This window comes from Manis javanica, chromosome 16 (assembly GCF_040802235.1).
Source record: "Manis javanica isolate MJ-LG chromosome 16, MJ_LKY, whole genome shotgun sequence".
NCBI lineage: Eukaryota > Metazoa > Chordata > Mammalia > Pholidota > Manidae > Manis > Manis javanica.
In genome coordinates, this window is record NC_133171.1 from 62818994 (window position 1) to 62835818 (window position 16825).

At 40.4% G+C, this 16825-nt stretch overlaps 2 long non-coding RNA genes across 3 annotated transcripts in view; one reads left to right on the forward strand and one right to left on the reverse strand.

Moving 5' to 3' along the window:
- Window positions 1–14622, reverse strand: part of LOC108392472 (uncharacterized) — a 71254-nt gene extending 56632 nt beyond the window's left edge. For both annotated transcript variants that reach the window (XR_012126094.1, XR_012126093.1), the window contains exon 1: window positions 14484–14622. This is a non-coding gene — a long non-coding RNA (uncharacterized lncRNA). The remainder of the gene's footprint in view (window positions 1–14483) is intronic.
- On the forward strand, window positions 10729–16390 carry LOC140846702 (uncharacterized). The gene is made up of 2 exons (XR_012126092.1): window positions 10729–11076; window positions 14255–16390. It is a non-coding gene; the product is annotated as an uncharacterized lncRNA (long non-coding RNA).
- The last annotated feature ends 435 nt before the right edge of the window (window positions 16391–16825 follow it).

Consider the following 16825-nt stretch of genomic DNA (forward strand, 5'->3'; position numbering starts at 1 on the left):
GAAGGAGCAAAACAGCAGCGGAATTACAGAACCCAAAAGTGGACAAACAGGTACCAAAGGGAAAGGAACTGGGGAGGATGGGTGGGCAGGGAGGGATAAGGGGGGGGGAAGAAGGGGGTTATTAAGATTAGCATGCATGGGGGGGGAGGGAGAAAGGGGAGAGTGGGCTGTACAACACAGAGAGGACAAGTAGTGATTCTACAACATTTTGTTAAGCTGATGGACAGTAACCGTAATGAGGAACTGGGGAGGATGGGTGGGCAGGGAGGGATAAGGGGGGGGGGGGAAGATGAAGGCGGGTATTAAGATTAGCATGCATGGGGGGGAGGGAGAAAGGGGAGGGTGGGCTGTACAACACCGAGAGAACAAGTAGTGATTCTACAACATTTTGTTAAGCTGATGGACAGTAACCGTAATGTGGTTTTTAGCGGGGACCTGATATAGGGGAGAGCATAGTAAACATAGTATTCTTCATGTAAGTGTAGATTAAAGATAAAAAAAAAAAGAAAAAGGGGATTACTCCTTGATAGGATAAAACTATTGTTAAATCAAAGATCAACGCATGCTTTAAATATCCTTAATGTTGATCACTTAAAGGGTGTCAGATGATCAGGTATGGAGGTAGTCTTTTCTGATAATATTCCTTTCTCTTAATAAAAAAAAAAAGCAGTTCCTGTGTTCTGTGTGCTGAACCTCCAATGAGTTCTACACAGTGGTATAGAAGGCATGTCAAAGTGCAGGCAAAGGGTCTGTTTGTTTCTATGCAGAAGATCAAGGCCTAGCTTGGCTACCCAGAAAATGAACTAAGATACGATATGAGGAGGAGCTTCTGGCATCGGCACACTCTGGAGGACTCATGCCGGGGGATGATCATCAAAAAGCCTCCACAGAGATCCGGACGATGGTGCGGTTGTGGCTGCATCCACCCCACCGTTTCCTGGACTTGCCTTTGGAATGAGGAGGGGGAGATGTCTAGGCTGGCATGTGCATACTGTGAGACAACGAATTTGACCGGATCTGTACTGTTGGAACTCAACCAGGAGTTGGGAGGGGTGTAAGTTGTAGCACTCCAAAATCTTATGACTATAGATTATCTACGGTTAAAAGGACATATGGGATGTGAACAGATCCCAGAAATGGGTTGCTTTAATTTGTCTGATTTCTCTCAGACTGTTCAAGTACAGTTGGACAATATCCATCATATCATAGACAAATTTTCACAAATGCCTAGGGTGCCTAAATGGTTTTCTTGGCTTCACTGGAGATGGATGGTAATTGTAGATTTGCTTTGTTTATGTCACCGTATTCCTATTATGTTAATATGTGAGCGCAAGTTAGTTAGTAGTTTAAAACCTATACATGCTTAAGGTACTCTACAAGAAGATATGTCAAAAAAATAATCATTCCTCCCATGTTTTCTTCCATATGCTACCTCTATAGCTTTTCTTCTTCCTTCCTAATTACAACCCTTAAATAGAATTCGTGCCTCATATCGAATTTACCGAGTATCATAATTCTTCCAGGTGGTAAAGATACCTCGAGACAAGTGCTGGGTATAGAACCCACAGGGCATAAATCTGCAAAGAAGTAAAAAGCTAACCTTTTCAAACAATATTGCTTCTCTCTTACTTAGCAACTTTACATTTCCCTGTATGGCCCCGGAAGATGACTGGTTAGCCAGAGACGGGTAAGATTCCTCAAGGGAGGAACAACCTAAGACAGGCACAGTCGCAGGGGGGCCATCAGGTGAGAAATTGGGGATCAACAGAGGTGAGGCTCAGAACCTCACCTCCCCTGTTTTGAGAGAAATCTTCTGCATCCGTGGATGTTTTGCTGCCCTTGTCTAGCTTGGATTAATACTTAGTCCATAGACACACACCTGATCATCTACATTTGCCCTCTTACAGCACTAAACTATGTTTTCTACCTTTATCTTACATCTACCTACCACTTCAGCATTTTATTAAATAAAAATAATAATAATAATAAAGGGAGAAATGTGGGATCCACATATAAATCAAGTATAAAAGTCAAACGAATATTGATATTTGACCTGATTGGTTATAGTTCATAATGTATGATCAAAACCGAAAGTTTCTGTGATGAATTCCCTTGTACTGTTCACCATGTAAGAATTTAATCACTATGCAAGAATTCGTTCACCATGTAAGAACTTGTTCGTTATGCTTCAGAAGATTGGAGACTGACGAGAATTAGTCTTCAGATGGATTAATGATTGTGCATTGAGCATTGACCCCCCCTATACAGAATTTTATTGTTGTTAAGAAGCATTTGATCAATAAATTTGAGAGATGCCCTCTCAAAAAAAAATCAAATGAATATTCACATTTGATCTGATTGTTTATAGTTCATAATGTGTGATCAAAACCGAAAGTTTCTGTGATGACTGCCCTTGCACTGTTCACCATGTAAGAACTTATTCACTATGTAAGAATTTGTTCACCATGTAAGAACTTGTTCATTATGCTTCAGAAGATTGGAGCCTGTTGAGAATTAGGCTTGAGGTTGATTAATGACGGTATATTGAGTCCCCTATACAGAATTTTATTGTTAACAACCATTTGATCAATAAATATGAGAGATGCCCTTTCAAAATAAAATACCTATATGTGATTTATTCCCACTAGGATGTTTAAACACTTTAACAGTAAGTTATATTCAAAGGGCCACGTGGTGGAAGCTGCTCGGGTTGGGGTTGGGGGTGGGGGCATTGATAAGGGCCTGGTGATACCTGTTTGAGTTTTTTAAACCCACCAATAAGATCAAGACAAATGTAAAGGAAAGATATAACTGGCTTAGATGACTGGGAAAGAATGTGAGCCCTGTAGTAATTAGCCAATGAGGAACCAGGGGAGGGACTCATGCACTAGAAAATAAATTACTGGCCCCAAACTCTCCAGGTGTGACTTCTCACTAGACACCTGATCTTGCAAGACCATTATTAAAGCCTTGCTCCACTGTTCTCTTTGTCTCCATGTCCACTTATTGAATTTGAACCGGTGAGTGTGTTTTTCACAATTTGGTGGCTCATCCAGGGCCCTCTTGCCTGTGCTATGTGCGGACCCAAGCAGAGTGGGAAGACATGTCCCGCCCGGCTTTGGGTGGCCTGCTCTTTCTGGGTGTCTCACCTTCGCACGGAAGCGAAGAGAAGGCCAGAGACTGTTGTGCGGAGACAGTGTGACTGACACAGGGGAGAAAACGCAGGCACTGCAGCAACCAGGCAACCTGTGCACAAGCCAAGGTAGCAAAACTGGGCTATAAGTACTGCCTTGGTGGTTGGGCATTTTTCAGAGGTTGAGTGTGTGTAGCTGAGACGTGACCTAGATACAAAGCAACTGTGGAGTCCTGATCCACGGTTCTGTTCTCCCACGAGGGAAATGGCCGGAGATGAATGAAGTGAATCTCGGGGTGTATGCAACAAACTTTCATTATTGGGGATGAGTACCCAGGGATCTCAGACAGAGGGACCTCTTGAAAGATGGGAAATACAAATTCTAGGCCTTGGGAAGCAGGGAAAGGGAACCAGATGAGCTCCCTTGGAATTCCCCCAAATAGCCTGCTGGGGTGAAGGTTACGGTACTGGGGGGACACCTCCTGTACATGATTAAGGACAAACAGAAGATAATCAAATTTTGCTGTTTTGTCTGGATTAATGTTGGATCAAATGAAAACTGGCTTTGCCAGGTTTAAGTTATTTTTTTGATAGTAATAAAGCCTCCAGTTCACCTGAGGAATCTGTTGGTACCAAGGGCACTTCCCATATTTCCCCTCCACACCAGATAAGGGAAAACTAAGGAGGAGTAACTACAAGAGACTTCCCAGAACAAGTCCTGGTGTTGGGAGAGCATTGTGTGTTTTCCTCAGTCCCTGTCGTGGCCACAGCTGCGTGGAGAGTTGAGGGGTGGGGACATGGCAGTGAGGTGGAGTGAGAGTTTTGTTCAGAGTTACTTGGAGAGAAGTTCATCTCCATATCAATGGGTAATTACCTGGGCAATGGAGGGCTATTCTGTATCTGAGAGGTGAGGGGGAGGGCCAGTTTTTGGCTGATGCTGGAGCCTGAGAGAAATGGCCCCAGACTGCAGCTTGTGAGCAATAAATGGACTATAAACTTTTTTTCTCCCTTTGATTGATTTGAGTTTTTAGAGGTATTTTGCCCCAAGATTTCCTCTCTGCAGACTTAGAGTATCCCATTGCCTTCTGGGGAGTCCACCAGGAATCCCAAGATGTTTCCAGTGAGAGAGGTCCAACTAGGATAAGGGGAAATTTGTTAATGCTCCCCTCACGGGTACTGAGGTGAGAAATTTTAAGCATTGCTAGAAGATCCCCTTGGCCTAGTGGACCAACTAGATCAATTCCTGGGACCTAATATATATACTTAGATCAAACTGATATCTATCATGAATATCTTATTCCCTGGTGAGAGGGGGATGATCAGGAGAGCTGCTGTGTCCATTTGGGAACAAGAACACCCACCAGGCCAGGGTGTTCATTCAGCGGAATAAGAGTTCCCAAATGTAGATCCTAGATGGGATAATAATAATCTAGGGGATAGAACTAAAATGCAGGATCTTTGAGGGCTAATTATAAAGGGAATTAGGGAATCAGCCCCAAGATCTCAAAATGTTTCTAAGGTGTTTGAAGTCCAATGGGAAAAGGAAGAAACCCCAACTGCATTTTCATAGAGACTCAGGGACTAGATGAGAAAGTATTCAGGACTCGTCCCAGAAGCTCAGGTAGGACAGGGTCTTTTAAAGGTCAATTTTGTAGCCAAAAGTTGGCCAGATATTGCTAAGAAATTACAGAATTTCGATGGATGGAATGAGAACATATAGAGGAATTACTGAGAGAAATTCAAAAGTGTTTGTTAGAAGAGAGGCTAGAAGCTTGGATTTCAAATTGTTAGAGGGGGAGCCAGACCCTCTCCAATGGACCCCAGGGGAACTGCAAATTCTATAGGAATTGAAAGCAATCCTTAGTCACCACCCCAGTCCTGGCACCCCATCTTTAGAAAAGCCGTTTCACTAGTTTGTTACTGTTGAACAAGGTTCTCTGTAGGGGTGGTGACCCAAGCCTGGGGAGGAACGAAACAACCAGTGGCCTTAATGTCTAAACTATTGGACCCTGTCTCTTGAGGATGGACTGAATGTGTTCAGGCCATCGCATCCACGCCCTTACTGCTGAAAGAGAGCAGGAAATTAACTTGGAGGAACCCTCACGGTCAGTATTCCTCACCAGTTTTGGGTCATACTTACTTAATCAGTGGCCTGGGCGCTGGCTAATAGATTCTCAAATTTAAAAATATGAAGCAAGTTTACTTGAAAAAGATGACTTGATCTTAACCACAGACATCTGTCTCAATCTGACCAGCTGATTATGTGCAGGGGAAGCTAAAGGCCAATCAGAATTGAGACATAAGTTACATAGACCTCATAGAATATCAGACTTGGAGTAGTCCATACCTTGGAAAAATTTCGACACAAAGAGGCCTCATAAACACGAAAGGAATTAATTCATGGGAAATTAATTACAGAGGTTCTGGAAAATCTTGTACTTCCAGCTGAGATTTCTATAACACATGTGAATGGTCACCAGGAAGGAAGTTCTTATGAAGCAACGGGTAATAAGATTGCTTATGTAGCTGCTAAAGAGGCTGCATCTGAAGATGAAATTAGATTTTTGAACCTCACTCCAAATATCCCTAAAATTTCATTGATCCCAAAGTTTTCCAAGGAGATTAAGAAGCTACAGGATGTGGGGGCATCTCGAGATGAGAAAGGGAGGTGGACTTTACCAGATGGGAGAGAAATGACCAGTCATCCTATTATGAGAGAGCTGATGAACATGTTACATAGAGGGAGACATTGGGGTCCCCAGGCAATGTGTGATGCTTTGCTAAAAGTTTATGGGTGTATTAGCATTTACACTATTGATAAACAGGTTTGTAGGAGCTGCATAACGTGCCAAAGAATTAATAGGAAGTGTATGAGAAAGCCAGTATCTGGAGGGAGACTCCCAGGAACAATACCATTCTAAAGTATTCAGATTGACTTTACTGAGATGCCCAAAGTGGGGAAGCTTAAATACTTAGTAGTGATTGTTGACCATTTCACTGTATGGGTGAAGGCCCCCCCCCATTAACAATTGCAATGACAGGATCAGTGATAAAGGTACTTTTAGAACAAGTTATTCCTAGGTTTGGGTTAATAGAAAATGTTGATTCAGATCATGGGAGTCATTTTACTTCAAAAGTACTACAGGGAATAATGATTATTATATGAGCTACCATCTGGGAAGGGCAAGAGACTTGCCCACTATGGAAACGAAAGGTCAATTTTAAGGGAATATGTGCTGGCCATGTCTTCTACCTTATCTTCTCTTAGGCTGAAAGGATTCCTCACCCTGACTCCCCCACTTGAGTTCTTTGCTCACTGCTTCCAGCCTAGAGACCTGCTGTTAGTAAAATCCTGGAAAGATTGACTCCAGCCCAGCTGGGAAGGCCCCTACCAAGTGCTCCTGATCATGGAGACTGCAGGGAGGATGGCTGAAAAGGGTTGGACTCATTACACCAGAGTAAAGAAACTGACTGGGGTATCTGGGGACAAAACAGAGAATTGGCAGATGTCCCAGGTGGCTAACCAACCCTTAAGGCTGAAACTAAACCCTAAAAAGAACCTAAAAATGTTAACTTTTATCCTTCTAACTCTGTATTTCACAGGCAAGTCACAGGTTAGAAGAGGAAGGGACTCTTGGTTATCCTGTCAAATTGGAAATCAATATTACTAAAACATCAAGCCTCCAAACCATTAGATTTGATGCTTGTCAGGTTCTCTCTTGTGGTGGCCTAAATGACCAAAGACAGCTTTCTGGAGATAATAAGTATCTCTGTCCTGAATGGACAAATCTTAATAGAATAAAAACGGCAAGTAGGCCCCATGTCCAAGGTGGAGCAGTGTTTGTTGGACTACCCAGTTTCAAAGGTGGACAGCTCCTCATGCAGTAGAAAAATCTTAAAAGAAAGCTCCACTTAACTAAAAGAATTCCTCCTAACAATTTCCAGGACAGTCAGTTTAACCCCCTTTTATTAACTACACATAAACATCAAGACTTAGACTCAGACCCTGTAATTTCCTCTCATCTTTGGGGACTTGGTGCAGATGTCATTGGAGTAGATCCTGTGGGAAGGTTTGATCTTAATTTAATCAAAGGCAAGACTTCACCCATAGTGGCCACCCCCAATCCTGAGGGAAATAATGAGCCAGAGCTTCCCCATAATGACCCTTGACTAGTTACTGTAACAGATAAAAGATCTAAAACAGACTCTTGAAATAGAGATAGGTTAAGGAGACACCAATGCTTGGGTAGAGTGGGTTAAATTTTCAGTACTCACTTTGAATAAAAGAGATTGTTATGCATGTGCTGCTGGACAGCTGCAGGTGCATGAGGTCCTGTTCCCTCTGGCTGAGACACAGATCCCACTGGGATGAACTGCATGTTGGCCCTGTACCAGGACAAGGACGCTTGGGGAAATGAGACTTGCAAGGGCTTGTCTTTACTCTTTCATGCACTAAAGAAGTCAGACCCAAGAGCAATCCCCTCTTTTTTCCATAGGGAAGATGAATCACTCCTCATGCCTCTCTAGGCAAGGGAAAGGTTTCACAACTCCTGTGGGAAACTTACTGACTTGTACCCACATCCTAAATGTCTCTAAAGAAGGCAACTTCTCGAAATTACACATCCCCCAAGCGGATGTTTGGTGGTACTGTGGAAAGGGGAACCTGTGCTAGTCATTGCCACCCACTTGGACTTGGACTTGTGCTTTAGTCCAATTGGCCATTCCATTTACCCTGGCATTTCTCTCCACACCCAACAAAAAAAATTTTCATAGAAAATCACAGATCATTACAAGGATCCTTTGATTTAAATGTATACATTGACTCAATAGGAGTCCCCAGGGAGGCCCTGATGAATTTAAAGCTAGAAACCAAATAGTTGCAGGATTTCAGTCAGCACTATTTTGGTGGTCCCGCATCAACAAAAACGTAGATTGGATAAATTACATTTACTATAATCAACAAAGATTCATTAACTATACCAGGGATGCTCTTCAAGGAGTGAGTACCTAGTCAACTAGATGCTACCAGCAGGATGGCCTGGGAATACAGAATAGCATTAGATATGATGTTTTCAGAAAAAGGAGGAGTCTGTGTTATGTTAGGAGGAAAATGTTGTACTTTTATCCGAAATAATACTGCCCCTGATGGTACTATTACTAAAGCCCTATAGAGACTCACTATTTTAGCTAATGAATTAGCAGAAAACTCTGGCACCAGTGGCCCATTTACAGACTGGTTGGAAGGATGGTTTGGAAAATGGAAAGGTATGGTTGCCTCTGTTTTAATATCCCTTATTATAGTTGCGGGAGTTTTAACTGCTGTAGGATGCTGTATTATCCCTTGTGTGAGAGTCTTGACTCAAAAGCTTGTCGATGCAGCCATAAATAAGCAAATACCTATGACCTACACCCAAAATAATCTTATGTTATTAGAAGAAAAACTGAACTATGAGGAAAAGAGTAAAAAGCTATTAGAGAAATTTGAGAAAGGGCCAAATGTAAATTAAAATACATTACTGGGAATAAAATCAGAAATTCTTAAATAAAAAGAGGGGGACACTGTTAGGAAAGAGTATAAAACCTAAATGTGATTTATTCCCACTAGGATGTTTAAACATTTTAACAGTAAGGTATTAACAAAGGGCCATGTGGTGGAAGCTGCTTGGGCTGGGGGTGGGGGTCGAGGAATTGATAAGGGCCTGTTGATACCTGTTTGAGTTTTTTAAACCTACCAATATGATTAAGACAAATGTAAAGGAAAGATAAAACTGGCTTAGGTGACATCCGGGAAAGAATGTGAGCCCTGTAGTACTCAGCCAATGAGGAACCAGGGGAGGGACTTGCACACTACGTAATAAATTACTGGCACCAAACTCCCCAGGTGTGCCTGCCCACCAGACACTGGATCTTGCAAGACCATCATTAAAAGCCTTGCTCTGCTGTTCTGTTTGTCTCTGTGTCCACTGATTGAATTTGGACCAGTGAGTGTGTTTCCCACAGAGCAGAAGTGGACAACTGCTTGTAAAGATAAACAGATTTCTCCCATTTTATCTCTCCCTTTGACTGAGTTCAGTTTCAAAGGTGATTTGCCCTGAGCTGGGAACATATTTTCCCTCAAAGTTTCAAGGAGAATAATTATACATGCTATTTCCTATTATGGAATACTATTCAGCCATTAAAATGATGAATCAATGAAAAAGGCAGTGTAGGAACAATATATGTTTCATTTTTCTTGGAAGAAAATGTATATAGAAATGAGAGTCACTATGTGTGGTGTCTGTGCTTGTAAAGAAAAAGGATGCACTCCAAATTTAACAGTGATTATGTCATATTAAGATTTGTGACTATTTTACAGTATTTGACAGTTTAACTTGCCAGTTTCATGGATTCTGGCAGAAGTCACTTGACTCCTGTGTCAGATATAAGGACTTTATTTAGTGACATAAGCATTATGAGCTTCATATTCCTCTAGTCCTCAAAGCTCATATGTATGATATGGAGGGGCCTTTGTGGATGCTTCTCATACAATGGCCTTTCATCCTGTCAGAGAAACCCCAAACTTACGAAAACCCAATCTTTGCCCAACCAGGCCCCAGAATGAGGCTTATCTTTATTATCCTGGTTAAGAAACAAATCTGCTCTAAAAAGAGATACAAACACCTTTAAAAAGATAATCTGAAAAAAAAATCTGTCAGAAGACTTGGAGAAATGTTGAGAGAGCCTTAGAAAATTGTTTCCCAGCACACTAGATAATAGCATTTGAGGGTAGAGGAGATGTCAGCTTTTTTTCTACTTTATATACATCTAGATTCTAAATTTTGTAATATTTTGTTATTTAATTTTTAAAAAAATATATAAAGGCAAACAGGTTTAAGTTTTAGTAAGAGACAGAACTAAACTTTTAGTAAGGAGAAGGTTTAAGGTCAGTGACTGGAGGAATGACAATGATATTTAAGGAATATTAATCTAGTAACTATCTGGGATGGACAACAGTTGCGAAGACTATCTCAAGGCTACAGTCATGTAGGTAAGAGGTTATTAGAATGGAGGATGGTGGTTATTAATGTAGAAAAGCACCATTTTAAAGGGTAAATCTGATTGTGATGATTTCTTTTATCTCCATATTTTAGCAGCATAAATCAAAGAAGCCTTGCAAGACTGCATAACTTAGAAATTCTTGGTATTGTTAATAACATCCAATGGGGTTTGCATGGAGAGTTGAATTTAAGAAGGATAAAGAAAATTCCATGTCCAGATGGTTTAATTGGCAAGTTCTACTAAACATCTTAAGAATAAATAATTTCTCTCTTATAGTAACCTTCCTAGACAATGAAGATGAGGTTACACTGTAACTGTAGGACCTCAACCTCCCTGAGAAATAAGTTAGCCTAAGAGTGGCCATCTTGAAGCCCAAAAAGCCATTCTGACATATGACTCAGAGGGAACAACTGAAACCAGGTAACTCCTCTGGAAAAACAAGTTAATCAATCATGACTGCTGGCAGCGCTAACCTCTCGGTTAGTTAATCATAAATGCCGACCCTACCTTGCTACACCCCCAGGACGTGGCACTAACCCAGAAATCGTAGGTTTGAAAAATTACTGCCTTTGTAGTATTGTTATCTTGCTATGTAGTATTGTTCTCTTGTTATTACAAAACAATCTGTAACCATGGTAATCCTCTAGGGCTGAATGCCTCAGAAAATCCTATATAACCACTTAGTTGTAAGTGCTCAGGGTCCTCGTTGAGACCCGCTGCGACGGGCTGACTTGGACCCCAACTAGTTGGCTTCTGAATAAATTCCTCTTGCTTGTTGCATCAAGAAACGTCTTTGGTGAGTGATTTGGGGCGGCGCCTTCCTCAGGGGAATCCAACATTTGGGGGCTCGTCCGGGATCATGCGTTCACCCCGCTTCACTCCCGAAGTCGCTCTTGGAGGAAGAGGTAAGATTAGTGGCGCCTTGAGTTGTCTGTGTTCTGTCTTCTGTTTTTCAGTGAGACCGGTCAGAATTCTGAAAAGGGGTACCCACTTGTCTGGCAGCTGTCCCGATCCCGTAAAGGGGTCGAGACTGCGGTCGGTAGACGTACTAGGAGCACCGCAGGCTGCACCCTGGGGGACGCCTCGGGGAGGTTGGGAGGCCAGGGACGCCTGGTAGCCTCCCATCTGTTTTTCTGGCAAGGTGAATCTGATGAGATAGGGTTGATTTTCAGGCGCCAAGAATATCAACCCTCTGATTCCTTTCGGTTGCTGTTTGAAAATCTGAGAAAAAACAAAAAGCGGCCGCTGTGTGTCTAATCTGTGTGTGTCTCTGTTTTTTGTGTCTTTCATGTGCCTAATAATTGTTATACTGACAATAGGACAGACTCAGACAACCCCCTAAGTGTGTAAATGAATATATCTTTCTACCTCTGGATGGTATTAATGAAATTGATGTAAAGACAAGCGCTTGTGAAAATTGAGTGTTCTAAAACTTCCAGAAAACCTGATAAAAAAGTGTTAAGCATTAATGCTAATTTGAGTTTGCCTGAGGCGGGCATGTCCTGGTAGTTGTCGGCTGCCTGAGTTTACCTAGAGTCATTTGAGTCATGTTATCTGCTAAATCTTTTAAGAATAGAATGCTTAGAAGCTTGGCTTTGTCTAGTGTTCAGTGGGGGTCTTGTGAGTAGGCTAGCGTAGTTGTTGCAGGTAAGTGAGCTGGATAAGTGTGGCAAGTGAACACCTTTTTAATTGTGTGTTGCAGTGTGTATGCCTACCTGCAGCCTGAGAATCTTTGTAGTAACTTAAGGCCTTAGAGTTTTGTTAAGTTGAGAAAATGTGCTCTGTGTTTGCTGGGAGATTGTGCTGTGAAGCTCATGGTTGCAGAAATTGTAGAATGTGTTCGTAAGTTTGTCAGTCTAGAAAATGTTGGTTTGACAGTTTGCAGTGTCCTGCTTCTCAGTGTTCACTGGAGCTTGAAGTTTCTAATAGTTTTGAGTTCTGGTTAGAACTGCTTAAAGTGATAGAGAGGGCATTTCTCTATGCTAGAAGATGTATGTTTTAATAAAAAAAAGTATAAAAAATGAAAACTCTTCTGCATGCTAAAGAATGTGTTTTGTGATAAAAGAAAGTAACTTTGTTCTAAAGTACAGCTATTTATTTAAAGAGAGACAAAGAGAGAAAACAGCGTGGTGCCTTTTGTTGTGGAAGATCCGCTCAGCCTGTTGCTTGGGGGGAGGGTTAAGATGTTTAAAGATAAAGTGAGATAAACCCAGTCAAGCCGCAGGCAAGCCCAGGCATAATTCTCACCGGCTTATGTGCTTGGGACCATGGGGCAAATGAAGAATAAATTACTATATTCTTACAGATATAGTCGTGCCTAGTGAAATTAAAGCAAGTGAGTCTTGATATCAAGTGCACAGCAAAATTAAAATCTCGTTTCCAGTTAAACAGTTTTCTTTAACTGTTAGTCTGCTCTTAATGTTGAAAGATCACAGCAGTTTCTCATGCTTAAAGTCTCAGTGAGTTGCCATGAAATCGTAATGTTAAAGGGACTAAAAGCTAAAGTTTGTTAACAACTGTATAACCTTTATTTGCCTTTGAAATATTTTGTTATTAAAAATGATTGCATGGCCTGAAAAATTGAATTCCTAAGCAGAATAGTAACAAAGTTTTTTTCAGCTGATTAAATGCACTTAGTTAACAAACCAAAATTTATTAAACTGTAGAATCTGGACAAGATTATGTTTCTCCCAGAAAAACAGGTTTCACTGTAAAGGTTTAGATAGACGAACGTGTGACCACTTTTGAAAAAAGTTGTAATAGATTTTTTGAAAACCACCAAGTCTTCTTGTTTAATTTATATGCTGTATGTTTTTAAAAAAAACATGGGGGACTCTCCATATTTTTTAATGCAAATAATCTTAGAGCTTTTAATAGAATTTGCATAGCAGCTTATATCTACTATTAAAGAGTAAAACATTCTTGAAGCTTTCAGGGAAGACCTGTAAACTTAAGCACTTTCTCTGCTTTTTTGTATCTGGTCTTAGACACTTATGCTGAGTTATGTTCTTATTATTTTCACTGTTTATAAGTTATTAATTGTAAGCCAAGGTCATCATTTCTCAGTCCCTAAATGAAGAAGTAAAATGCCTGATCTCTTTCATCTCAAATCATATTTCTGGTCATATCTGAATATCTGTGTGAAAAAAAGAGACATTTAAATTTGAGATTCTGCTTAAACTTTTAAGTTGAATTTGACTATAGCCATATTCATTCTTTGTATGTATCTCTAACAGGTCTTTTGTATGCCTGGTGATATTATACTCTGCCTTGAGTTTAGACAGTTCTTTCAGCTAAATATGAATTCTTATTGTAGCTTTTTTCCCCTCCTGAAGATGAAAGCAGAAGAATCTACCATCTGCTACCATTCTCTCAAGAATGCTTAGTAACCTAAAATTAGTTTGACTTTCTGTATGTTGTCTTTAAAAATTGACAGCAGCAGTCTCCTCTGCTGCCCCACTTTTTAAGATATCTCGTTTACTGTGCTGAGTATATAGACAATAAATGTGTAATAATAGTTCTAAAAAAAATAAATGCAAAAAGGTGCTTTTACCTCTAGTTAACTCTGATATTTTCCAGAGGGCCCCTGGAACATGTCAGAAGAATTTTATCTCACTAAAGAAAGTATTTGACTAATTTGGCTTATTTATCTGATATATATATATTAATTTACCAGGAAAGCACTGTCAAAGAGAATGATGCTAAACTTTGTTACTGAATGTTTTGTATTACAGAAATATCAGAATTTCCTTATGTCAACTGTTTTACAGTAAGCTCTCATCATATCTTTAACCATTGTCATTTGTAAGTCTTTTGTCATTTATAGTATTATCCCTAAACTGGTAAAGAACTAGATTTCAGCAGAACAGGTATTAGTTACATAAGATTACATAAACTAAAAAAAATGATTTTGTGTCTTTTTGTTTCAAATGTTGCTGGTAAAGTGTTTTAACCTTGTTCTCTTAAACTGACAACAGTTTAGTAAATGACTATCTTTATAAGCAGAATTGAAACATCCTTCTCTCTACTTGATCCCTCCAGAGTTTAAAAACTTTCAGTGACTGTTTTTGTATTCCATGGCAGTATGTTTATTTGCAAGAGTTCAATAAGAATCTGCTTTCCTTGTGAGAAGACTACTTAAGAACACTGGTTATACTACCAGGGCTTTGACTGGAATGTCGTACCTGAGAGACATGTGCATAGACTCAGATGTGAACAACTTTAAAGAACTAAGATTGACTTTATAAAGCCAACAAAACCCCTTGGAAGAACTGGCCTGGTACCTTGCTTACAGAGTTCCCAGCAGCCTTACCAGGTGAGTAAAGAAGGTCACTTCCTGGCAGGTGCAGAGACCTCGAGAAGAGAAGAATTCATCCAAATCTACAGGTACTGCAGGCAAAGCCTGATGGCAAGTCTGGCTTGGCTGTCTGGCCTCAAGAGGCCTTTAAAAGTTCAATCTGAAATTCCTTACAAAAAGTTCCAGCAAAGCATATTTAAAAGAGCCTGTGTAATCAATTGCTCTTCGTGCTGCACCTGTGCAAATAATCAAGCCAGCTGTTAATTATTTTCTTAACCTAGTTACTTCTAGTAAAAATAAAAGTAATTTTAAAGAGAAGTATCGTTTCAATAATGTAGCCTCCTTCCAGAATAAAAAATCCAACTCCAGATGTTGCTACATAACCTAATAACACAATTTGTTTTATCTTGCCTAGAAGCCACAAAACTGCAAATAGTAATAAAAATGAAACCCAGAATAGAAGCGCCAGCCTTCTGAAGCCCTCTCAACTGACCAGTGATGGAGACCTAGCTGCACCCTTTACTGCGCCCCCTTCTCAGCACGAAGCAGCCAGAGCGGTCATCGCCCCTTTTCCCTAGCAGCAGCTAGAGTCTCTATCTGTAAAAGAAAGAATGAGACCATACCCATAGCCTTCCCTGGTAAAAACAGGTATTTAATCCCTCCTCCCAAGGGATGGTGGGCTTGTAACACTAGAGTGACCCCATGTGTCTCTACTTCTGCCTTCAACTCCTCCCGTGATTTCTGTATCATGGTCCAGTTAGTACCCAGACTAATGTATCATGATGACTAATCATTCGTGGCAGAATTAGAACCTAAACTAAGGTATAAAAGAGAGCCAGTCTCACTCACTCTAGCTGTATTACTAAGAGTAAGAGTCGAAGCTGGAGTAGGACCAGGGGCAGCTGCAATTATACAAGGAAACCAACATTACGAAGGACTAAGAATAGCTATCGATGAAGATTTGAGAACTATAGAACAGTCTATTTCTAAACTTGAAAAGTCCCTAACCTCTCTCTCTGAAGTAGTGCTGCAAAATAGACGAGGGTTAGATTTACTATTTCTAAAAGAAAGTAGATTGTGTGCCGCTCTAAAGGAAGAGTGCTGCTTCTATGCAGACCATACTGGAGTAGTAAGAGACTCAATGTCTAAATTAAGAGAAAGATTAGATCAGCGAAAGTGAGAACGAAAAGCTAACCAGAGCCTGTTTAAATCCTAGTTTTCTAGATCCCCATGGCTTACAACTCTAATATCCACTTTGGCAGGACCCCTGCTTATTTTAATATTGCTCCTCACCTTAGGTCCCTGCATTTTAAATCGAGTAATAACCTTTATTAGAGAAAGAGTAAGTGCTGTGCAGGTGCTAATGCTGAGACAACAGTATCATACCCACACACAACAAGAAGAAACCAACATTCCATGATTAAAATGTTCAGAAAAAGAAGTGGGGAATGTAGGACCCCAACCTCCCTGAGAAATAAGTTAGCCTAAGAGTGGCCATCTTGAAGCCCAAAAAGCCATTCTGACATATGACTCAGAGAGAACAACTGAAACCAGGTAACTCCTCTGGAAAAACAAGTTAATCAATCATGACTGCTGGCAGCGCTAACCTCTCGGTTAGTTAATCATAAATGCCGACCCTACCTTGCTACACCCCCAGGACGTGGCACTAACCCAGAAATCGTAGGTTTGAAAAATTACTGCCTTTGTAGTATTGTTATCTTGCTATGTAGTATTGTTATCTTGTTACTACAACACAATCTGTAACCATGGTAATCCTCTAGGGCTGAATGCCTCAGAAAATCCTATATAACCACTTAGTTGTAAGTGCTCAGGGTCCTCGTTGAGACCCGCTGCGACGGGCTGACTTGGACCCCAACTAGTTGGCTTCTGAATAAATTCCTCTTGCTTGTTGCATCAAGAAACGTCTTTGGTGAGTGATTTGGGGCGGCGCCTTCCTCAGGGGAATCCAACATAACCATTTGATGAGACTAGCATATATTTGATTTCAAACCTGACCCAGAGAGTCTCACTCATTAATATACTTAAACATCATCCAGAAATAAATATTAAATCAAATTGAAATCCCAATTCATGTGGAAGGATGTTATATACTGTGACTGTATTGGGTTTATTCTAGGCTTGCAAACTTGGCTTAACATTAGAAAATCAACATAAATCACATTAACATGTTAAAGATGAAAAATAATACAAATCATTTACTAGCTTTAGAAAAAGTATTTGATAAAATTTAACATCCACTCATAACTTTTTAAATTATCAAGTTAATTGAAGGGATTTTTTAATGTGATAAGGGATATCTACAAAACCTACAACACAAATAATGTTACTTAATTGTA